Source organism: Rana temporaria, chromosome 1 (genome assembly GCF_905171775.1).
Source record: "Rana temporaria chromosome 1, aRanTem1.1, whole genome shotgun sequence".
Taxonomy (NCBI): domain Eukaryota; kingdom Metazoa; phylum Chordata; class Amphibia; order Anura; family Ranidae; genus Rana; species Rana temporaria.
Window position 1 is genome coordinate 302481036 of NC_053489.1, and position 25848 is coordinate 302506883.

Here is a 25848-nt window from a genome sequence, read left to right on the forward strand (position 1 = left end):
TGCAATTGTTTTAAATCAAAATTATTGTGCTCAATTAAAAAAATACAAAGTGCAATAATTAGGGTTGCCACAATGCCAATACTAGTTTCCGTGAAAATGCCCCCAATGCTTAATCAGATACCTGGGAACGTCAGAACGAAGAGTGGGTGGAAAGGGAGTCAACGGGCTGGCAGCAGTGTAAGGTAAGCTAGCCAGGGCAGGGGTGAGGGCACAGCTGCTAGGGCGTTCTGTCAGAATCGATGACCCGGCCATCACATTTTGTAACGGAACACCGTGATACCCATCTTGGTACACCCTGCAAACAGTCGCAGTAAGCCTGCAGTCAGATTGCGGCAGTGGACATCTTGTTACACTCAGCCCATATTTTTCGGGCTGGGTGTAACAAGATGTCAACTGCCACCTTCTGACTGTAGGCTTACTGATGCTGAGTGCAGGGTGTACCAAAATGGGTGTCATGGTGTTCTTACAGAATGTAATTTGCAGTACAAAATCTGAATGGTCGCTGATTCTAACGGAACACGTACAGACATTTATTGTCAGGTTAGCAATTAAATGATATTGTTTCCTTCATTATATGACAATCAGTGCTGCCTTTTAGTGCCCATCAGTGCCACACATCAGTGCCACCTCTCATTACCCATAAGTGCTGCCCATCAGTGCCACTTATCAGTGCCCATAAGTGCCGCCTAGCAGTGCCCACCAGTGCCACCTATCAGTGGCGCCCATCAGTACCAACTATCATTGCCCATAAGTGCCCATAAGTGCCACCTATCAGTGCCCATAAATGCTGCATATTAGTGCCTTCTCATCAGTGCCACCCCATCAGTGAACATTTTATAAGGTCTTAAGCTACAGTTCTTCGTAATTATAAATACTATATCATTAGTCTGAACTCTCACATGACATTAAAAAAAGTATTGAGTACTTAAAATAAAGTATCAGTACTTCTACTCGGTCTTAAAATAAGTGGTATCGGTGCAACCCTAGCAATAATATTACTACTAGCTGCAGTATTGCAAGGTAAAAACCTTCTTGTATACCTGTATAAAAGAAGGGACACTGCACTCAAATATACTTATACCAACATGTAAATCTAAAGTGCTCCAGTGCCCAAAAATGTGTGCTAGTAAAATAATGCCCGTAAGTCTAAATCAAACGAATTCTTCCACCGCTACAATTTCCCACTTAAATTATGAATCAACCTGAGAAACTGGCACCACTGCTCTTGTGGGTCTACGCTTACCTAAAAAGTTAGACCTTTAAATCAAACAGTCAGGGACAGCTGTATCCAAGAATGTCAATTTTACACTTTATCATTCACCACAGGTAATTCACAAATGAAGCTCTATTTATGTAATAACATCCATAAAACCTTATTAGAATGCACTTACTTAGTATAAAATGCCGGGGGGGGGGGGGAACAACTCTCACCACTCACCACTTCTTTATACTGTCTGGGATATCGTGTCAATGAACCGGCTATTTGCTACTTTTGCTCAGTTCTATGCAAATAATTTGACAATTCTTGGTGCTCCACCCTATGTGTTATGTCAATGACTTCTTCAGGTCCCCTGAAGTTGTTGCTGATGACACACATTAAGATATATCTCCCTGGAAAAATTCATTTTTTTCTCCTAATCTGCTATAGGACTGTCCTACACATGAGAGTCTGCATCTGTTACCCATTTAAATATAGATAGATTTTTATTTTCAATTATTGTGGTCCAAGCCACCTGACCACAATTCAGAGCCTAGAATGGCCCAGCCCCTGATAAAAAAAGTTTATAATGAAACACAATGGGTGGATCATACCCCACTGACATCAACACAACCACTGTGTCTAGATGAAGTAGCATGGAAATATACATCCTGCTTCTTCTTATGTCTTAGATTCTGAGAAAGTGTTGCTGATGCTATTCACTGTTCAAAAGATCTATAAGTTCCAAAAGTGCAAATGACCTCAGTTTCTTAGGGGTCATATTATTTGTTCAGAGGCTTCATTTTTTCATTGTGGTGGATTGGAGAATCAATGGGTTGAACATTAGAGTAAGCAAGGATGTGTAATTTTGTAATTTTTTTATGTTTATTATATTTTTATATACATTGATGAGACTTTGCTTCATTCTAGTAGAGCTTCATAAATGTATGTGACGTTTGGATTCTATTGTATTGTATTATATGTTTACACAACATATTTGCACTTGTTATTGATATATGTTTAGGGTTTAAGGGGTAGCATGGCATTCTTTGGAAGAGTTTTATTATATCTTGTATCTACATATTATGAGGGCAGCTCCCCATTTATATGTATGTTTATATTTATAGAGATGATTACATTTATGATAAATGTTATATATAGCACTGAGTACTGAGTTAACATAACATAGAAACATTGCATGTAATTGGTTGATATAAGCAGGAATGGCCCTGTTTTGCAAAAAAAACTTGAATTCGGGTCAAACTCATGATCGACCCAAACCTGAAGTTTATCACTATTAGTCACATGCAACTGGACTGTACTGAATGAGTGGTATGAAAGCTACGAAACATCTTCAACATTATAGAACAAGTCCTGTTGAATGTGACTAACTACTAGTATACTTTGTATTATGTTGAAAAGGGAATGGGAAAAAAAGTTTCCTACATTAAACAGGATCTGAATCATATTTCCAAAGGGACATACAACTTTAGGGCAGTGAGTACTCGAGTATAAATAGCATTAAGTAAATTGTATTTGCTCAAGCTCATCACATTACTTTAATGTAGGTAACACGTCAATCTTTCATTTTCACCACAGCTCAACAAATAAATAAAATCCTGTTGCTTATCTAACAGAAAAAAAGTTGTAACAGAGTTATACAACAAATAAAGTTTAACTCTAGGATCAAGAAAAATATGATTTTTTAATACAGCTTACCTGTAAAATCCTTTTCTTGGGAATACATCACGGGATACAGAGCCTTAATTACTTAATGGGTTATGTAGTCACCATAGGTGATTGGACACTGGTAAACAAAATTAAAATTGAGTTCCTCCCCTATATACCACCTCCCAAATGGAGAGTACCTCAGTTTTGTAGCAAAGCAATAAGTGTCCCATGTTTAACCCTGAAGAGGGGGGGGAGCTCCGTGTCCCATGATGTATTCCCAAGAAAAGGATTTTACAGGTAAGGAGGCAGATCCTCAAAGAAATTACGCCGCCGTATCTGTTGATACGCCGCGTAATTTCAAATTTTGCGCGTCGTATCTTTGTTTTGGTATCCACCAAACAAGATACGACGGCATCTGTGTTAGATCCGACAGGCGTACGCCTTAGTACGCCGTCGGATCTAAGATGCAATTTTCTGGCGGCCGCTGGGTGGCGTTCACGTCGTAATCTGCGGCGAGTATGTAAATTAGCTATTTCCGACGATCCACGAACGTACGAGCGGCCGTCGCATTCTTTTACGTTGTTTCCGTATGGCTATTTCTGGCGTATAGTTAAAGCTGCTATCTGGTGGCGTACTCAATGTTAACTATGGCCGTCGTTCCCGCGTATAATTTTAAAAAATTTTCTTTGTTTGCGTAAGTCGCCCGTGAATGGGGCTGGACGCCATTTACGTTCACGCCAAAAACAATGACGTCCTTGCAACGTCATTTGGAGCAATGCACCCTGGGAGTTTTGACGGACGGGGCATGCGCAGTTCATTCGGCGCGGGGACGCGCTTCATTTAAATGAAACACGCCCCCTACTCGCCGCATTTGAATTCCGCGCCCTTACGTCGCGAGAGATACACTACGCCACCGTAACTTACGGCGCAAATTCTTTCTGGATTCAAACCAAAGCCAGGTAAGTTACGGCGGCGTAGCGTATCTCAGATACGCTGCACCGATGCAGCCCCAAGCAGAGAGTATCGATCCCACAAAATTTGTCACGGCATCCGAGCCTTGAGCAAAAGGATCTCTTGTTCTTGACACAAAGCTTTCCAGTTTTGTGTTGAACCTGGAAGCTAACAGGTCCACATCTGGGGTACCCTATTTTTGACATATGATTTGAAATATGTCAGGGTGTAGAGACCATTCTCCTGGACTCAGCTGCTGGCGGCATAAAAAAATCTGCCAATTTTCTACCCCTGGAATGAAGACCGCAGATAGGCAAGGAATATGCCTTTCTGCCCAGGACAAGATGTGATTCACCTCTCTTTTAGCATTCAGACTTTTGGTGCTCCCCTTGGTGATTGATATAGGACAACCCTGCAGTCTGTAAGACCAGACTCTGAGGGCCAGATGAATTGCCTGAATCTCCAGAATGTTGATGGGCAGGAGCTTTTCGGCTCCGGACCACTTCCCCTGGGCAGATGTCTCTTCTAGAACTGCCCCCCAGCCAAGAAGGTTGGCGTCTGTGGTTACCAATTTCCAGGTAACCGGAGTAAAGGATTTTCCTTTTGACAGATTTTGGGGATCAACCACCAATTGAGGCTCTGGCAAACCTTTGGAGATAGGATCATAGGAAGGTCCAGGGCCTGAACATCTTTGTTCCAAGCAGACAGAATTCTGCCCTGCAATGGCCTTGAGTGAAACTGGGCTAAAGGGACAGCCTCAAATGAGGCTACCATCTTTCCCAATAACTTCATGCATAGATGGATGGAAGGCCTTGTTTTTGCCTTTATCAGTCAGACCAAGTCTCCTATGGCTTTTGCCTTTGGCTCAGGAAGTAATACTTTGCTTTGGGATGTGTCTATAATCATGCCCAAATACTTCAGCCTTCTTTGAGACTGCAAGGAGGATTTTTCCAGATTGAGGACCCAGCCTATGTACTCTAAATACTCCACTGTGCTGTGCACATTGTGACCCAAGCGTTGATCAACAGATTGTCCAGATAGGCTGTTACTGCTATGCCCCATGCCCTCAGCCTTGCCAGGGCGAGGACAAGTATTTTTGTGAAAACTTGAGGTGCCATAGCCAGCCCGAAAGTAAGGGCCACAAACTGAAAGTGGTACTGAACCACCCCAAACCTTGGAAATCTTTGGTGAGTGGGGAATATTGGCATGTGTAGATATGCATCTCTGATGTCTATTGATGCCAGGAATTCACCTCCCTGAAGGGTGGAGACAACTGAATGGACCGACTCCATGTGAAAGGAGCGGATGTTCAGAAACTGATTCAGGCTTTTCAGATCTAGAATAGGTCTGACATACCCGTTTGGTTTTGGAACCGTGAAAAGGTTTGAGTAAAACCCTGATCCCTGATCCCTGATCCCTGATCCTCTGGGGCTAACTCTATGATGACAACAGGTGTTCCAAGGCCAAAAACAAAGGCCATCTTTTTTCTAGATCTTTGGCAATTCTTGATCTCAGAAACTGGGGTGGCAGAAGTTCTCTAAATTCCAGCTTGTAGCCTGAGGACACCGTGGAGATGACCCACTTGTCCTGAACTTCATCTCACCAGGCATTTGAAAATTGCAGCAGCCTTCCCCCCACTCAGCCGAGTGGGGGCATTCCTTCATAAGGAAGTTTTGGGGTTCTGCTTGGAAGATTTTGAACCCTGAGTTATTTTCTGCCCTTGGGCTTAGCTCTGGGCCTTTCCCCTAGTGCTAGACTGGGGAGAACGTCGCCACTGCTTGGAGAATGAGGTTCCAGGTGCTGGGGAAAGAGAATGCTTAAATGAAGGATGTTTACTCTTCTTTTTAACCAGCAACAGAGTAGACTTGCCTCCGGTAATCTTTTGGAAGTATTTATCCAAGTCATCCCCAAACAGGCGTCGTCCCCCAAAGGGGAACGTTGCAAAGTATCTTTTTCAAGAAACCTTGGCTTCCCAATGTTTCAACCAAAGGGACCTGCACATGTGTACCAGCAGGAGATTCAAGCGGGATGCTTGCTGAACAGAGTCCATAATCGCATCAATCGCAAAACACATGGCCTTAGGAAGGTCCTCATAAACCTCAATCTCCTCTGTAGGGAGGAGGTTAACTATCTGCTTCATTTGTTCCTTGAGGAACTGACATATACCAATCGCTGCAACTGCAGGTTGTACTATAGCACCGGCCATAGAGGAGGAGGCGTTCAATAAAGATTCCAGCTTCTTATCAGTTGGATCCTTAAAGCCCTGACCATTGTCTATAGGACAGGTCAGGCTTTTGTTTGCACAAGAAATAGCTGCATCTATAGCAGGTACACCCCATTTCTTAGTGAAACCTTTCTCCATAGGCTAAAGGAGGGAAAACTGCTTAGGAGGAAAATGCAGTTTATCTGGGTGAACCCAGTCATCATACATCAGTTTATCCAGCAAGGGATGAACTGAAAAGGAGCATACAGCCTGTGGGGATTTCCGGGATCCCAAAGAAGAAGCAGAGGACATAGAAGCTTCAACAGGAGGCAATTTGTAAGTGGCATGCACCATCTCTGCATAATATTGTACCTGCATCTTTAGCGACTGAGAGGTAGAAGGAATCCACCTATCCTCTGAATCCTCAGACTGCACATGATCCTCATCTCCAGAGAGGGATTTTCACCCTCAGAATGCTCATCTGATGAGAGAGCCAGAGCAGATGAAGGGGATCTACCCCGTTTTCAGCTATCTTTTAAGGAGGTTGCGATTATAGTAGCAATCCTTCCTTTTAAGCCATCCAAAGCATTTTTTTAAAGCTTCCTCAGTGACGTATATAGGAGCTGCCATAGGATAAGCTGCAAAACCAGACAGGGGCACATGATCATCCTGTGAGGCTGCTACCAGACTGACAGAGAGGGATAAATTGCAAGCAAGCTCAGAATCCTTAGCCATAAGCAAGGATTTCCTGGTGCCTCTTTTACTAGCCCTTGTACCTCTTCTTGGGGACATAGTCCTTACTGCAAAGCAAAGGTACTATCCACAAAATGCAATCACTGCTGTGCAATAGTCTTACAATACACAAATATTAGCTCACTGCACAACCTGATGCCGAGTAGGAGTCTTAGGTTTGCCTGGTTCAATCCACAGGGATGCTTACAGCCCACAGCTCTGTGTCCATGCCGCTTTACAGAAGCTCTGGTGTGCTGGGCTTTTTAAACCAGCCTCTTGGCGCCTGAACAGAGGTATGCCGTGTCTGCCCTCCCCCTCTCCATCTACCTATAGACAGTACAAAGGTGTGCTCCCAGTGCACGCACGCATGCGCAGACTGTCATGGTGGCACCCAAGGCGAAGAGGAAAGGAGAGCGGATCACTGGGGTTTCTTGGGGGGACCCCTGTATGTGTTTTTTTGTGGCAGAGCTTGCAGCGGAGGAGGTGAGGGGTGTTTAACTGACCGACTTCACTGAGCGTGTCCTGGATGGCTATGTAAGAATACACCAGGTATGTACTTACTCCCTCTAGTGGTGAAAACCAGGAAAGACATCCTACTCACAGAAGATAACATTTATTTAAAAATTATCCTCTCTTACCTTATCCATGCCACAGGAAAGCTACTAAAAAGTAGATCCAGTTTCCACCCATCACGGCGGGTATGTTGTGCCAATCTTCAGGTTTACCAAGGGTTCCTACTTAGAGGAACCTCATACCTGGACCTGTAGAAGACTCTGCCAGTAACTTTTCGTGCCACAGTTGCATTAGTACACCAAAGCCTGGATCCCAGATCCCAGACCTCCGCAGAGAGACATTACAGGCAAACCTCGTTTTTTCTTTACACAAGGCCCGGGTACCACCCATCTTAGGCTTTTGATATCGGCCCGAGGTATGGATTCGGTTATAGCTCCTAGGCCTCCGCAGAAGACCATCAAAATAGCTTTTTCTTCTTAGCACATGTTCAACGTGACCAACCACCTTAGACACTGGTAAAAAAAGGGGTTATATAGGGGAGGAACTCACTTTTTATTGGGTTTACTAGTGTCTAATCACCTGTGGTGACTACATAACCCATTAAGTAATTAAGGCTCTATGTCCTGTGATGTATGAGCAAGAAATATATGTATATAAGATCATCATACAGAAAAATACTTGGAATGGTTGTAATGCTTGTAAAGTTATGTACTTCTTGTCCAGATAAACTTTCCAAAAGACCTTCAGGTGGTGTTCAGTGAGACAAGTAAGTGCAATAGACCTGAGCAATGCTGCAATGCTGGTGCAAAAACTATGTTCATCCAAGGTAACAGGGCTGGAACAAGGAGGGGCAGAGAGTGCACTTGCTCTAGGCACAGCGTTGTTATGTGTAAGGGGAGTGCTAAGGAGCTTGTCAACACTATTCTCCAGTTGCCTAAATGACAGGATTGACGCTGCCATCACTCCTGTCATTAAGAAAAGAGGCACAGAGACAGATTCTATATTGATACCCCGAGGTGCGAAAGTGTCCAACGTAAAAACCCACTTTGATTCTAATTGGCTAAGTGTTCTGACTTTGTGACCCCCACAACAATGTTTCACATAGGGTTATATTCCCCAGAATTTCAATTGTGTGGGGTCTTTATTATGATGAGTGGCAAAATGTTTTGATACGCTGTGTTTATCAAAGCCTTTGATTATATTTTGCACATGTTCTTTTATGCGTAATTTTGGGGGGGGGTGTTTTTGTCTGGCCTATAGATTGTAGCCCGCAACTACACTCAAGGGCGTAGAGTGCTCCTTCTGTATTGCAGCAGATAAATTCTTTGATTTCATATGAATTTCCTGTGCTAGTGGAGGTGAAGCCCTTTTTCTTTTCATTTGGACGTTTTGTTTTAACGCATGCGTAACACCGTTTGCAAGGGAAAAAAAACATTGCCAGTAAAAAAGGTCAAGCCTCTCCCTGGGGGATCGGGGATACTTTTCACAATCTTATCGCGATTTGTGGGGGCACTTCTGTAAACTAATTTTGGAAGACTGGGAAGGATATCTTGCAAATGTTTATCAGCCAATAGGATGCTCCAATGACGTTTGATGATTTTTTAAATTTGCTTGTGTTGAGTGCCATAGTCGAAAATGTTTGGTATCATGTCTTTTGGGGCTTTGTGTTTCGATTTATCTCTCATTAGTGCGTTGCGATCCATAACTGCTACTTCTGCTATTTTCCTATTGATGAATTTGTTGTCTAAGCCTTTCTCTATAAATCGATGTCCCATGTTTTCTGCTTGAGTCATGAATGAATCTTTATGGGTACAATTTCATCTTAAGCGCATTAGTTTCCCTTTTGGTATGTTATACAGCCAGTTTTTGTGGTGACAGCTCTCGAGAGGTAGGTAGCTATTTCTGTCAACATTTTTAAAATGGGTTCTGGAGAAAAGTACTTATTTTTGTCATTTATTTCCCAGGAGAGCTTGATATTTCTGTCATGTACATTCAAATCTTGAAGAAAATTAGAATTCCACAAGAATAAAGATTTCATCAATGTATTTTCTGTAAATGAACAGACCCTCTGGGACATTGGAAAATATTTTCTCTTCTTCCCATCGTGCCATAAAGAGGCCTGCCACACTTGGAGCCAATTTTTCTCCCCTGTAGCAACACTCGTTTTTTGGAAGTAATAGTTACGGTTGTACCAAAAATAGCAATTTTCTAGTCAGAAATCAAGGCATTTCACAAGATATTTTCTTTGGACACACAGCAGTGTTGAATGTTTCCTAAGTCCCCACTTCACGGTTTTGCAGGCTTGATGATGTAGTATAGCCGTGTATAGAGATGATACATCTGCTGTGGCTAACCACCACGGCCCCTCTTATAACATTTGCATTGTATCTCTCAAATAGGCTTGCGTCTTTTGTTCTGCTGGTTGTAGGATATTAGTCGAAATATTGCCCCATTCTGGCTGTAAGGGAGTCTATACCATTGACTATTGGCCTAGGTGGTGGATCGTTCTCATCCTTATGTATCTTTGGGAATGAGTATAGAATGGGTGTACGACATGATTTCGGTATTAGATATTGAGCCTCTTTTTTATTCAGGATATTTATTTTCATGCCCAGGTGGACAGTCTGTTATAGGGCTTTCCTAAACTTAAACATGGGGTTACCCAGAAGGCGGCTGTTAGTATCTTCATCTTGTAACAAATTCATACTAATACTGTATTGTTCTTTAGAGAGGACGACAATTCCTCTGCCTTTATCTGCTGGTCGAATTACTAGATCTTTCCTCTCTGTGAGTTTGCGGATTCCACTTTGTATATGTCTAGGTTCCTCTCTTTCCTTTGTCTTCAATTCTTTCAAAACTACTCTCTTGAACACCTTGATGTGTTTGTTGTCTTTCACTGGGGGCGTTAAAAATCGATTTGTTCCTTAAAGTGCTGTGCATTATTTCTTTGTTGGAGCTTATAGTCTTGGGTTTGCAGGGATTACTGATGATATACTTTTTAATATTCAGTTTTCTGACATATTTCTGGATCCCTATATATGTTTAAAAATTATCCAGGTTTTTTATAGGTGCATATTTGAGGCCTTTGTCAAGGACTCCAATTTCTTCATGGGAAAGTGGCTGTCCACTTAGATTAAAGATCCCATCACCTTTGAGTGAGTGAGTGAGTGAAAAACTTATATAGCGCTGCACATGCAAACTAAATCTCTTTTTCTTTTGTTCTCTCTTGTATCTTCTGCATCCTCTCTTCTTTCTGGGGTTCTCCTGGTGTTTCTTGTTTCCTCCGTATTCCTTGGTGGATGGTGCTCTCTGCCTCTCTCTAAAAAAGACCAGTCGTAGTCTTTATCTGAATAGTGATGTCCTCATCGGGTCTGTAACTCAGGGTTGTGTAATAATTGTGTGTAGGGATGGGGCTCCTTTCGTATGGTGGATAAGGTCCTTGAGGGTGGCAGGCCTCTACGGTCTCTATGGTCTCCATCCCTTTGTTTGTGATGTCGCTCCAGGCTCCTTGCTCTTTGACCATGGTTGTATTATTTTTTTTCTGGTCCAAAACAGGTATCACACGTTTACACAACATCGATTTTGAATAGAGTAAGGGCTGAGGGGACCCCAAAGGCTCGAAAGACCAAGAACAAATAGGGGCAGGGGGATTATATCGGTACTAGATAAGAAAAAGTGGAATGGAAATGTAGTAAGGATAAAAGATATAAATCAGTTTATTTAACACAATATCAAAATATCAAAAGACAGGGGACACAAGATCTTGACTTGTATGACCCCCCTCGTTTCACCGCTACCCTTCGTCTAGGGTCCATTTCATCTCGGTGATCTGGACGGTTGGTCGTACAATATGTCCACCATTTTATACTGCTGTTTTTGATGTATTTTATAATTATGTGTGTCTCCTGTCTTTTGATATTGTGTTAAATAAACTGATTTATATCTTTTATCCTTACTACATTTCCATTCCACTTTTTCTTATCTAGTACCGATATAGTCCTCCTGCCCCTATTTGTTCTTAGTCTTTCAGGCCAGTGGGGTCCCCTAAGCCCTTACTCTATTCAAAATTGATCTTCAGGATGATGGTACTATAATTTTGTGTTTACTACTTACATTAAGAGGCTTATATTTAAATCGATTACACAACATCGTTCTAAAAACAACAATCTGTTCCTTTCCAGATTTATGCTGCGTACACACGATCGGAAATTCTGACAAGAAAACCGTGGATTTTTCTGACGGAATGTTGGCTCAAACTTGTGTTGCATACACACGGTCACACAAATCTTGTTGGAAATTCCGACCGTCAAGAACGCGGTAACGTACACGACGTACGACGAGCCGAGATCAATGAAGTTCAATAGGCAGTTTGGCTCTTCTGCTTGATTCTGAGCATGCGTGTTTTTTTTGTGCGTCGGAATTGCATACAGACGCACATATTTGACTATTATAGATGATTCAAAATATTCTTATAAGACATGCAAAGACTTTCTAATTCCTGTAAGATTGCTATATAAAACTTTTAATCGCTATATTATAATTGTTGTTTTCTGATGATCCTTCAATAAAAATCTTTGAATGAGGGAAAGCATTTGCAGAGCTTTTTAGCAAGCTTTGTTGAAGCTTTAAAAGTATACGTTCACTTTAAAATAAATAAATACATACATGTACATTTTTTTGCACTCACTAGCATTTCCCCCTTATTGCAGCCCCTTCATTTTCCAGATTATATTATTGAGTTCAAGGGTGCATGGGAAAGCAACATTGTGCTGTATATGATTCTTTTCACAGATCTGCCATTGAGGGTCTTCGTATTCTTATTCCTACAAGGTGGGAATACTGTAGACAATTAGCGGTATAATGTCACCATTACAGTATTCATGAGGAGTCTGGTAATATTCTGAAGGTTTGTGTATCCAGCTAAGTAATAAATGCCTAAAACGTTAATAAGGTAGCAATTCTAAGACAATATTGCAAATATTTATCCATTAAAATAATCCCTGTAGCATATGTACTTAAAGCACATCAATGATCCTTTAATATTTGCATTAGAACATTACTACAGGATAAACTGTTATTATTTCAATTACAGTGATTTTACTATAAAGGCAGGTAGATTGCTTAGGGGGTATTTACTGATATTTGCTAATGGACTGTATTAAATGAATAATGTTGACATAAAGTAGCAGATAACCTATAATTTTACTTATAATCAATACAAGCTTTTAGCAGGTCAAATGCAAATCAAAAGAGTTCAATTGAAGGTCAAATTCACCTGTCAATGAACTCTGAATGATCTCAGCACCATCTTGAACTGATATCAAACTGATGTCATTAACTTAAGCCCAAAGCCCATCAACTAAGGACCTTATGGTATTTCTCATGCTCTAGATATACTATCAGCTAGAAACCCTGCTTTTTTGATAAGTTTTGTTAACTGAATTGAAGTGGGCTTTGAAAATATAAAGATGTAAAGAGATTGTTGGATTAGGAATTAGGGATGAGCTCGATGTTCGGGTCGAACATAAGTTCGATTTGAACATCGCCCGTTCGCCGAACAGTGAACATTATGAGGCATTCGCGGAAAATTTGAGCGCTGCTGAACGTCCCGTAATGTACTGCAAGATCACATGCATTGCTGTATGATGATTAGCCAAAGCATGACCTGCATGCTTTGGCCAATCCAAGCGCCCTCTGCTAAGAGAGCCATAATTGGGCAAAGGCAGGGTGCCTTTGGCCAATCATGGCTCAGGGGGAATAAGTTCACGCCCCCACACTATATAAGGCTGCCTACACAGTGGCCCTGTGTAGTGCTGTTGGTGTGCACAGAGAGATAGCTTGATTTAGAGCAGGCAGGCAGGTTATTCAGTTAGTAGCAGTGAATTTGATATATATATATATATATATATATATATATATATATATATACAGGGAGTGCAGAATTATTAGGCAAATGAGTATTTTGACCACATCATCCTCTTTATGCATGTTGTCTTACTCCAAGCTGTATAGGCTCGAAAGCCTACTACCAATTAAGCATATTAGGTGATGTGCATCTCTGTAATGAGAAGGTGTGTGGTCTCATGACATCAACACCCTATATCAGGTGTGCATAATTATTAGGCAACTTCCTTTCCTTTGGCAAAATGGGTCAAAAGAAGGACTTGACAGGCTCAGAAAAGTCAAAAATAGTGAGATATCTTGCAGAGGGATGCAGCACTCTTAAAATTGCAAAGCTTCTGAAGCGTGATCATCGAACAATCAAGCGTTTCATTCAAAATAGTCAACAGGGTCGCAAGAAGCGTGTGGAAAAACCAAGGCGCAAAATAACTGCCCATGAACTGAGAAAAGTCAAGCGTGCAGCTGCCAAGATGCCACTTGCCACCAGTTTGGCCATATTTCAGAGCTGCAACATCACTGGAGTGCCCAAAAGCACAAGGTGTGCAATACTCAGAGACATGGCCAAGGTAAGAAAGGCTGAAAGACGACCACCACTGAACAAGACACACAAGCTGTAACGTCAAGACTGTGCCAAGAAATATCTCAAGAATGATTTTTCTAAGGTTTTATGGACTGATGAAATGAGAGTGAGTCTTGATGGGCCAGATGGATGGGCCCGTGGCTGGATTGGTAAAGGGCAGAGAGCTCCAGTCCGACTCAGACGCCAGCAAGGTGGAGGTGGAGTACTGGTTTGGGCTGGTATCATCAAAGATGAGCTTGTGGGGCCTTTTCGGGTTGAGGATGGAGTCAAGCTCAACTCCCAGTCCTAATGCCAGATTATGGAAGACACCTTCTTCAAGCAGTGGTACAGGAAGAAGTCTGCATCCTTCAAGAAAAACATGATTTTCATGCAGGACAATTCTCCATCACACGCGTCCAAGTACTCCACAGCGTGGCTGGCAAGAAAGGGTATAAAAGAAGAAAAACTAATGACATGGCCTCCTTGTTCACCTGATCTGAACCCCATTGAGAACCTGTGGTCCATCATCAAATGTGAGATTTACAAGGAGGGAAAACAGTACACCTCTCTGAACAGTGTCTGGGAGGCTGTGGTTGCTGCTGCACGCAATGTTGATGGTGAACAGATCAAAACACTGACAGGATCCATGGATGGCAGGCTTTTGAGTGTCCATGCAAAGAAAGGTGGCTATATTGGTCACTGATTTGTTTTTGTTTTGTTTTTGAATGTCAGAAATGTATATTTGTGAATGTTGAGATGTTATATTGGTTTCACTGGTAAAAATAAATAATTGAAATGGGTATATATTTGTTTTTTGTTAAGTTGCCTAATAATTATGCACAGTAATAGTCACCTGCACACACAGATATCCCCCTAAAATAGCTAAAACTAAAAACAAACTAAAAACTACTTCCAAAAATATTCAGCTTTGATATTAATGAGTTTTTTGGGTTCATTGAGAACATGGTTGTTGTTCAATAATAAAATGAATCCTCAAAAATACAACTTGCCTAATAATTCTGCACTCCCTGTATATACACACACACAGTCAGTCTAATATATATATATATTAGGGCTGTGCAAATTAATTTTTAATTAATCGATCAATCTTTAATTTTTTTGATCGATCAAAATCTTTTTGATCGATTAAAATTCTTTTGGTTGGTACTCACCTCTCTGCCGGCTTCTGGGCCTTCAGGGAGTTCCGTCTGAGATCTAGTAACGTCACGGACACCAGCAGGGCTTGCCGTGACCATCTGAAGGGCTCCTTTGCTGTGCCTTCATATCTGCATGCCGGCGGGACCTCACTATCTGCCACACGCAAGGGCTGTTACACTTCCCTCTATCACTTCCCTCTATCAACCTGGGATTCTACAACCATCCACTGGGAGTTGTGATAGTTCCCTTCATGGGACATCTACATGCCGACGGACTGATGTTAACCTCTACTCATCTGGATTCAGCAGTGGTATCGTTGTACACATTTTTATACCAGTATCATACTTAGCTACATGTTTTTATGACTGCTTTTGGTACCGTTTGGTATTACTCGCACCATTTTTACAGTTTATGTAGCGACATCGATTTTATCTCCAGTGCAATATTTATTTGGTTACCTACTTGAAGACTATAAAAGTTTTAATGCTATTCCCATCGAGCGCTGCCTTTGTGTGTTTTTTGTATCCTGCTATTCATTTTTCCAGTGGTTGGTAGCTGCACTGGGAATCAGCCTGCAAGGAGATCAGCTAAAAGTAGTTGGATCTGTATGTGCGTTATAATTAATTTAAATTAGTCGATTAATCGGTTAAAAAGAAAAAACGATTAATCGAACAGAAACATTTTCATCAGTAACAGCTTTTAATGACATTAAAAAAAAATTTGATCAGTAACAGTTTTTAATGACATTAAAAAAAAATTTTAGAACCCGAAAAACAGTCGTGTGTATGCGACATAAGAGTTGCTAAGCACTTATGCGCAGGTCAATATTCCATCGTTTTTAGACATTGGTGGAATGTGTACAAGGGCAACATAGATACACTTTATTTTCATGATACAGTATAGAGAAAATAGATTATGGGCCAGATTCTCAAAGAGATACGACGGTGTATCTCCTGATACACCGTCGTATCTCAGAGTTAGGCCGGTCAAATCTATGCGACTGATTCATAGAATCAGTTACGCATAGATATGCCTAAGATCCGACAGGTTTAACTGTGTTACACCGTCGGATCTTAACTGCAAATTTAAAATGGCCGCTGGGGGCGTTCTCTCTGATTTACGGCAACGATATGTAAATCAGCAAGATACGCCAATTCACGAACGTACGCGGGCCCGACGCAGTCACTTTACGTCGTTTACGTAAGCGTTTTCCCGGCGTATACTTACCCCTGCTTCTATGAGGTGCAGCCAATGTTAAGTATGGCCGTCGTTCCCGCGTCAAATTTCTTTTTACGTCATTTGCGTGCGTCGATTCACAAAACCGCTCGTCGCAAGTTACGCTCACGCCGAAACCAATGACCTCCTAGCGACGTCATTGGGAGCAATGCACGCCGGAAAAATTTGCGGACGGCGCATGCGCAGTTAAATCGGCGCGGGGACGCGCCTGATTTAAATGCTACACTCCGCCTAGCCGCGGAATTTGAATTCTGCCGGGGGATTTAAGATACGCCGCCGCAAGTTTGGAGGTAAGTGTTTAGTGAATTACCCACTTGCCACTAAAACTTGCGGCGGCGAATCTTAAATCAGATAGATTACGCGGATCTAAAGATCCGCTGATCTATCTGAATCTGGCCCTATGTGCGTATTCTCCTGCTTCTCATTGAGGCGTTTTTTAGATTCTTATACTTATGTTGCGTACACACGATCGGACATTCCGACAACAAATGTTCGATGTGAGCTTGTGGTCGGAAAATCCGACCGTGTGTATGCTCCATCGGACATTTGCTGTCGGACATTCCGACAAGAAATGTTTGAGAGTTCTTGTCGGAAAGTCCGACTTCGTGTACACAATTCAACACACAAATATCCTACGCATGCTTGGAATCATTGAACTTAATTTTTCTCGACTCATTGTAGTGTTGTACGTCACCGCGTTCTTGACGTTCGCAATTTTATACAACATTTGTGTGACCGTGTGTATTCAAGATGAATTTGAGTGAACATCCATCAGAAAAAAATCCACGGTTTTGTTTTCGGAATGTCCAATCGTGTGTACGTGGCTTAAGAGTCTTAGGCCCCATACACACGATAGAATCCATCCGCTGAAAAATCCCAGCGAATGGGTTTCAGCGGATAGATTCTATGGTGTGTACAATCCAGCGGATCTGTTTCCGCGGATTTTTCTCCCATGCGATGGATTTCCAGCAGATAAATATTTGAAGACATGTCTTCAAATCTATCCGCTGGAATCCATCCCAACGGATTGATCCGCTGGTCTGTACAGACTCACCGGATCAATCCGTCCAAAGGGATCCCCCGCATGCGTCGTAATGATTCGACGCATGCGTGGAATTCCTTATATGACTGCGTCGCGCACATCGCCGCGTCACCCGCGCAAATCCTCGAGAGGATTTATCTGCGGATACGGTCCGCTGGACCGTATCCGCGGATAAATCCTCTCGTGTGTATGGGGCCTCATTCTTAACCATAGGAGAGAAGTTAAACTTCACATTTAGATCCCTGTTATGTAGCTGCCTTAACATACGTGTTCTATATTTTATATATAATTTTTATACTGTTGTGTATGTGTGTGTCTGTGTGTGTCTTTACAACAGGGTTTAATGTACCGTATTTATCAGCGTATACCGCGCACTTTTTTGCCCTGAAAATCAGGGCAAAATCGTGGGTGCGCGGTATACGCCGATACCCGCTTTCCCGCGCCGAGTTTTGAATACTGCGCCGACATATACCGAGCGCAGTACACTCGGGTATAGTCGGGCAGTCTCGGCACCTTCCGCGCTCACATCCTGGACGTACAGGACGTCAGCGCGGGTAGCCGAGCTTTGCCGACAATACACGAGTGTACTGCGCTCTGTATATGTCGGCGCAGTATTCAAACTCGGCGCGGGAAACGAGCGGGGAGGATGCAAGGACGCCGGACCCGCCGAAGAGGACACCGGACCCGCCGCAGAAGGACACCCGAAGCCGCAGAAGGACACCCGAAGCCGCAGAAGGACGCTGGACCCGCCGAAGAGGACACCCGAAGCCGCAGACGAACGCCGGACCCGACGAGGCCGCCGATGGACGCCGCACAAGACACCAAAACTGTAAGTACAAAAAAAACTTTTTTTCCACAGGCTTCGGGTCAACTTTGGGGGTGCACGGTATACGCGGGAGCGCGTTATACAGCGCGATAAATACGGTATATATCAATCCTTCCAATCCTTTTAAGATATTAAACCATATGACACAAAGCAATGTGTGCTCTTTATTTCGTTTTTATGTAATCCAATTCTATGAGACTGAAGATTACCTTTTTTTTCTCAGAAAATACTTAATACAGGATTAAGCCTAAAAATACAACTGACTTAATTACTCAGGTACAAGGATAGCTAACCTGAATTCAAGAAAGTCATGCGTTCATATGACTAAAATAGTTTATTAAACATGTCTGTAACTTATTGTGATTTAAAAAAAAAAAAAGACATGGGTACTTAGCACTGCCAAATCTACTTCAGCAATTATTATTTTTTATATTCACTTAACGGTGTCTAAAGAAATTCACAGCCATGTAATAAATTGTAATGAAAATCTTGACTATTGTTTGTAATTTAATTATCAAATGCCACTGGAAACATTTACAAACCACAATGACGTGACCTCCATTATAACTCGGAATGATGTATATTAGCTGAGGAATATGCAGGGAATAGCCTGTCTTTTTTAATATGCAATAATATGTCTCACAAAAAAAAACTAAAGCATTAACAATTTTTATATAAATATTTCTTTAGAAGCAAAGCATAGGCAAAAAGACATTTCTATGGCTGATAAAAAAATCATTGTATTTATTGATACCATGGGGAACCATAACATTTACAAGCTAGTAATAAAAATATAAATGACAGCTTTTTGCCTAAGGTAATTTTGTCCTTCTTCCAAAACTGCAATAAATGGACTTTGAATAATAATAAATTTGCAGAACATTTACAAATGTTCTAATTACCACAAGTACTAGTAGTAAGGTTAGTAAAAAAAAATCTCTATTTTTAGACATATTCTTCAGTCTGGTCAGATGACATTCATGGTATTCTCTTTGGATATTTGTGCAGCTCTCTGTCTCATTACACTGTAAGTGAAGAACATCACCTTTAGGGAATACGTCTAGAATGCCCTATACAGTATCCACAGGGTGTCTTCAGTCTTGTGGATTAAATGACGCCCATTATAATTTAGGACATGTTCTAACAAACAAAAATGACTGTGTGAGATATTGTCAGAAAGGAAGAAAGTTGCTTTTTTTTTAGTTTTAAAACCTCCCATGAGACAAAAAAAATAAAATAAAATAGCCTGAATGTGGGCTTTAGAAACCCTTTCACACCGAGCTGCCCATGAGTGTCGGCAGTAAAACGCCGATATTTTTAGCGGCGCTTTACCGTCGGATTTGCTGTGCTTTTCGGCCGCTAGTGGGGTGCTTTTAATCCCCGCTAGTGGCCGAAAAAGGATTAAAACCGCCCGCAAAGCGGCGTTTTGCCGGCGGTATAGTGGCGCTGCCCATTGATTCCAATGGGCAGGAGCGCATTAGGAGCGGTGAGTTCATCGATACTAATGTGCTCCAAAGAAGCTTCTGGCAGGACTTTTTCCAGTGTCCAGTGTGAAAGCCCCTGGTAAATGGAGCAGCTGTTTTAGGGCTCTTTGCAGGCGCTATTTTTAACGATGTAGCGCCTGCAAAACACCCCAGTGTGAAAGGGGTCTAACTAAATAGATATTTTGTGAAAAGACACAAAATAATATTGCACTCTTGCCATGGTGAGACATGCAATCTTCGAACATATAATATATAGAGTATATAGGTCAAGATGGGACATCTATATCACTGATAAGCAGAATATGAAGGGACTAAAAGTGTGGATACGGTTTAGACTGTTTGAATCCGGTTGTAGACTCCTCAAGGGGAGGGGGAAGAGGGATGGGTATAGGAGCGGAAGAACAAGGGGAGAAAGGGAGGAAGAGAGATTAAGAGCCGTGGTAAGAAGAAAGAGAGAAGGAAGAGTAAAGTAAAATAATATAAAGTGTAGGAAGAGAGCAATATAATGTGTAGATATCCAAACTTAGAATCAAAGAGAGGAGGGGGGGGGTGAGTGGAGAGGGGTAGGCTGGGAGGGGGGTACCTCACAGTCTCCGCCGCCGGATCCCAAGTGTTGGGATATGTTGAATACCAAGAGTTTTGTGCTTTATAGATAATTGACAGTATGTTTATCAGGATGAGTCAATAGAGGTCCTCCCTCAGTCTTCCCTTGTGTAGGGGAGGGAGGCTAGATGTCGCTTATTTTGATTAGATAAGAGTACAGAGAGTAATCGTACAATTACCAGGGGCTTCAATCGTCTGGAGGTGGATGATTCCCATTTGTTTGATCCATCAGAAGTTTGTAATTGGCTGTGGTACAGAAGTGGGTCCAGCAGGCCCATGTGAGGGAGAATTTGGTTGGACAATCTTTGGCTATAGCGATTAATTCTTCCATTTCTGCAATTTTTCCAATGCGATTGAGCCATTCAGAAATGGTTGGAACCTGTGTTGTTCCCCAATGTATGGGGATGCATAGTTTGGCTGCGTTTAGTAGGGGTGGTATTAGCGTTTTGCAGTATCGTTGAGCTGGCATGTCAGAATGGTGTAGAAGAAGCTGTGCTGCAGAGTGTTCTAAGGTGTATGTGGAGATTTGCGATGTAATTTCTCGGACTTGGGTCCAGAATGGCTGGATTAGGGGGCAAGACCACCAAATGTGCTCCAGGGTACCTGTGTCGCTAGAGCATCTCCAACATTTGTCCGAAAGGGTTGGGTTGTATTTATGAAGGATAGCCGGGGTTCTGTACCAGCGCGTTAAGACTTTATAATTGTTTTCCTGTATCGAGACATTGAGAGAGCCTTTATGAGTTATTGTAGATATGCGTTCCCACTGTGCCTCTGTCATTTCTATCTGTAGGTCTCTTTCCCAACTTGAGCAGGCTTTGTTAGTCTTCAGTAAGCTGTCTGAGGAGAGTATGTTGTGAATGTTAGATATCATGTGTTGCTGTGGTGCAGAGTGGGAACATAGCTGTTCGAATGCTGTGAGACGGCGAGAGACAGAGGATGTGCGGTCAGCATCTTTCAGGAAATGTCTGATCTGGAAATACGTCCAGAGAGGAAACGCAACGTTTTCTGTGTTGGCTGGTAACGAAGAGAGTGGTAGAAGTGATGTGCCAAGACTTCTGGATGTTGCCAGGTGTCTGCCAGAAAATTTGTGGACATACCAGGTGGGAATTCTGGGTTGAGCTTTACCGAAGTAAGGGGCCCAGGGGTCGAGGAAATGCGTAATTTTCGGCAGGCTTCTTTAAAACAGTGAAGTGTCGGGGCAATGAGAGGGTGATCATTTAGACTCTTCGGGGTGTGTTTGCGTGGGGTCCAAGGAATGGATCGTAATGGTAGGGGGGAGAAGGTATGTTCAAGAGATACCCAATCTTTACTATGGCTATGGATTGACCAGTCTACAATTCTAGCGAGGTGACATGCCCAATAGTATTTTTTGAGGTCAGGTAGCCCAATGCCCCCCTTCGTTTTTGGTTGTGTTAACTGATCGTAAGCTACTCTAGGTTGTTTCTGATTCCATAAGAATTTAGTACAAAGTCGTTTGTAAGTTAGAAAGAAGGATGGGGGGAGTCTAATGGGCAAGGTTTGTAAGATGAATAGGACGCGGGGGAGTGTGTTCATTTTTAGAATTGCTGCCCTTCCAAACCAAGAGAAATGTGGTTTATTCCATTTACTCAAGTCACTCGTGATGGTTTTAAGGATAGGAAGATGATTTTTGGAGAATAAGTCTGAAAGTCTAGCTGTTAGATATATCCCTAGATATTTAATTTGATCGTGGTTCCATTTAAAGGGGAAGTGCATTTATATACAAAAGTGGGGCTGCATTTTTATACAAAAGTGGGACTGCATTAATATACAAAAGTGAAGAAATTGCAAGGTGCAAATAGAGTGCTGGGTGCAGAAATAGAATCGCAACATAAAGATAATATATGCAGTCGCAGAGGAAATCACAGGATGGTGTTATGCTCCCATCAACATGAATGACTGAACATAACTGATATACACCAATGATGGATGAGGCAACTGCGACTCAGTCCAAGAGGTGATGCAATTTAATCAAAAGAAATTGCATCCATCTCCTGGTCGTATCTAAACTACACTCTCCAGAAATGGGGCTTTGGCCCACACTTCACTAAATGGATTATGGAACTCTACAATAAACCAAAAGCATATGTCAAATATGCGGGATATAAATCGGACACCTTTGATATCGGGAGGGGAACACGACAGGGGTGCCCATTGTCCCCATTACTATTTGCCCTACTCATCGAGCCGCTCGCGGAAAAAATTAGATCAGATCCCACTATTTTAGGCATCGAACTAGGTGGCCACAAACACAAATTATGTTTATTTGCGGACGACATTCTTTTATTCATATCTTCCCCACAAGTAACAGGCCCTAATCTCATCCCTATTCTAAATAAATTTGTAACATTTTCAGGTCTAGTCATAAACCCCAAAAAATGTATGGCTTTAAATATATCCCTCTCAAAAATAGAAATAAATGCAGCCAAAACAGGTCTCCCATTTGTATGGCCGGAAAAAAGTATCCCATACCTAGGAATACACTTAACGGCAGATACTTCTGACCTATTTTCGCATAACTATCCAACTCTACTGAAGCACGTAACTAACCTTTTGAATTCGTGGTCTCAACTACCACTGTCTTGGCTTGGAAGAATTAATGCAATAAAGATGACGATACTTCCTAAATTTTTATACCTTTTCAGAGTACTTCCTATCCCAATTCCAGCTTATTTCTTGAGAATGATACAGAAAAGAGTGTCGTCGTTTGTATGGGGTTCTTCCAGGCCAAGGTTAAAAGCGCAAATTCTACATCTCCCCAAAACACATGGAGGGCTAGGACACCCAAACTTTACAAATTATTACAGAGCAGCACAAATTTCAACCCTCACCAAATATCACGCAACCAAGGAATTGCCTCTATGGGTACTGATAGAAGCATCTGAAAGCGACCCCATTCCACCAGCTAACTTGCTATGGGTTCACCCTAAACTACGTAGACACATAAGCAATCCCATTATCAAGCACTCACTCTCTCTATGGGACAGATTCAAAACAAAATACCTCCTACTATCACCACACCATCCAATGCTCTCATTTTATAAGAATCCGGCATTCTACCCAGCATGGGTCTACCCCAATACGTTCAAGGAATGGGTAAAAAAGGATTGTATGTATTTATATAAATTCTTGGATTCAACCGATATCATGCCTTTTTCATTAGTATGCAAAAAATACGGTATTCCACATACGGAACAGTTTAGATATCTCCAAATAAAAAACTTCATACAGTCGCTTATGATTTCAACACCATCACAGGTACAGATGTCCTCCTTTGAGTTCATTTGCAGAAAAGACCCGCATGCAAGAGGAATAATATCGGCTCTGTATTTGCAGTCTCTAACCCATACTAGCACGGCGAAACTATCATATGTCCAGAAATGGGAGGAAGACTTAAATGCAGAGCTCAATACTTCCGATTGGAACCAAATATGGCTAAATACCAAAGCAGCCTCCTCAAACATAACAGCGTTGGAAACAAACTATAAAGTGTTAACTAGATGGTACCTGGTGCCTGCCAAAATAGCAAAATATGTACCAAATTACTCAGGACAATGCTACAGAGGATGCTCTGAAATGGGTACATACTATCATACTTGGTGGACGTGTCTGAAAGCGCAAACATTCTGGACAGGGATTTTTAACATAGCAAATAAATTAACAAAATTAAAAATCCCTAAGGACCCTAAATTAGCCCTATTGAATTTGAAACCCATTACTACAACACGCCTACAATTCAAACTACTAATGCAACTCTTTACAGCTGCAAAACAGACCCTTGCTAAAGCATGGAAAACCCCAAACCTGTCAGTCAAAGAAGTAAAGAATAGAATGAGCAATGCGATGACACATGCCAAAATGGAGGCGCTAGATTCGGACACGATTATCAATTTTGAAAAACTTTGGAAACCGTGGATTTCGTATACAATACCTGATAGTTTTTATGACGGGGTAATGATGCCATGGTAGCTTGCCCATTGTACTCAACCATTGTACGGTACAATTAATGATAATGGATCCTGGCCCATTCCTGCAGACCTTTTTTTTTTTTTACCCCCCTCCTCCCACCTTTTTTCTGCCCCCCCTCCGTAAGTTCATATGTGTGAATCGTTTTCCTCACTACATTTTAAAAAAACGATACAGATAAAGTAGCATACTTTAGATGCTGTATTCCTACGTGTTTAAAAAATGCATTAAATAAGACACTAGTTGATGTTAAGAAACTGCTAATATGTTTACTTGGCAACACAGGTAGAACCCCTGTTTAACAAGTTATAACAGCGTAAATCCTTCCTGTTGTTGCCAAAAAATGTTGATCAAATTCTTTTCTCCATAATTTTACATACTAATAGTGTTTATAGCGATTATAAAATGTCAAGAAGACAAAATGTTATTCCTTTTTAAACATTGTATCAATCAAATGCTACCTGTATGATTTCATGTTGCAATTACTAAATAAAAATTAAAAAAAAAAAAAAAAAAAAAATTGCAAAGTGCGCGTGAAGTGCCTGGTGCTAAATGACATCAGCAGGTGTAAGGTGACTTGTTGGTGAATCTTCGGTGTATGGTGACACCCGAAGGTGTGCAAGCAAATTACCTTACGGCTGCAAGGTAAGCAGCTTTCAATAAAACCAATGGAATCACTCGGGGGTAGAGGGGATAACTCCTATCCGTCCTTTCAGTAGTGTGGCGCCTAGGGGATTAAGGCTTCCTTCCAGGCTGGGTGGTCAGCAAGGTAAGACAGCTCCAAAGTGTGTCACCAAGCAGGGTAGAGAAAACATAGAGGAAGCTCTCTAGTGTAATATGTTTTAAACACTCAGCGGTTTATTCAAACATATAACAAACAGGGTACTCACATTTAAAATATTAATGCAGTGTATATCAGAAACGAGCAGCAAGCTCAAACTGTGCAAATGCCACTTCCGGTGTCCTAGTGTCAGACGCGTATCGGCACTGTCACATGACTTCATCGCTACACTGGGTGTTCCAGTGCTCATTGAGGCCCCTGCATGTCTCACAATGATAGTTGCTGAGTTTAGATAGTCATAATGACATTACTTTTTGTGCTCCATCTGGAAGCCCAATCAGTACAGTTCTGAGTTCTGTTTTATGGTGTTTAGACCAATGGCTCACCAGTTTATCTTTAAATCTGAAGTTTAGGGGCATTGTGGAAGCTTAATATAACAGGCTGTCTGACTGCTAAATACATCTCTGTAAATTCTATCTCTGTTGTTAAGTAGCATAAGCTTTATATTTAAAGGGGTTGTAAAGGAATTTTTTTCCCCTAAATAGCTTCATTTGCCTTAGTGCAGTCCTCCTTCACTTACCTCATCCTTCAATTTTGCTTTTAAATGTCCTTATTTCTTCTGAGAAATGCTCACTTCAGGACGTCAGGACACTCTCTAGTTTGCAGATAGAGAAAGGAGCTGTGTGTTAGTGGGCGTCCTGACACTCCTGCTTGCCCCCTCCCCCCTCAAGAGGCTTTCTCCACACCAGGGAGAAAGCCTTGCATTACAGTGGTGAGTTACAAACAGAAGAACAGGAAGTGAGGATTTCTCAGAAGAAATAAGGACATTTAAAAGCAAAATTGAAGGATGAGGTAAGTGAAGGAAGACTGCACTAAGGTAAAGGAAACCATTTAAGGAAAACATTTTTTTTCCCTTTACAACCCCTTTAATATACAACTTATAATATATCATTTAACACCACACAGTAGAACGCTGAGACACAGTGTATCTAAGCAGCCTGAACAT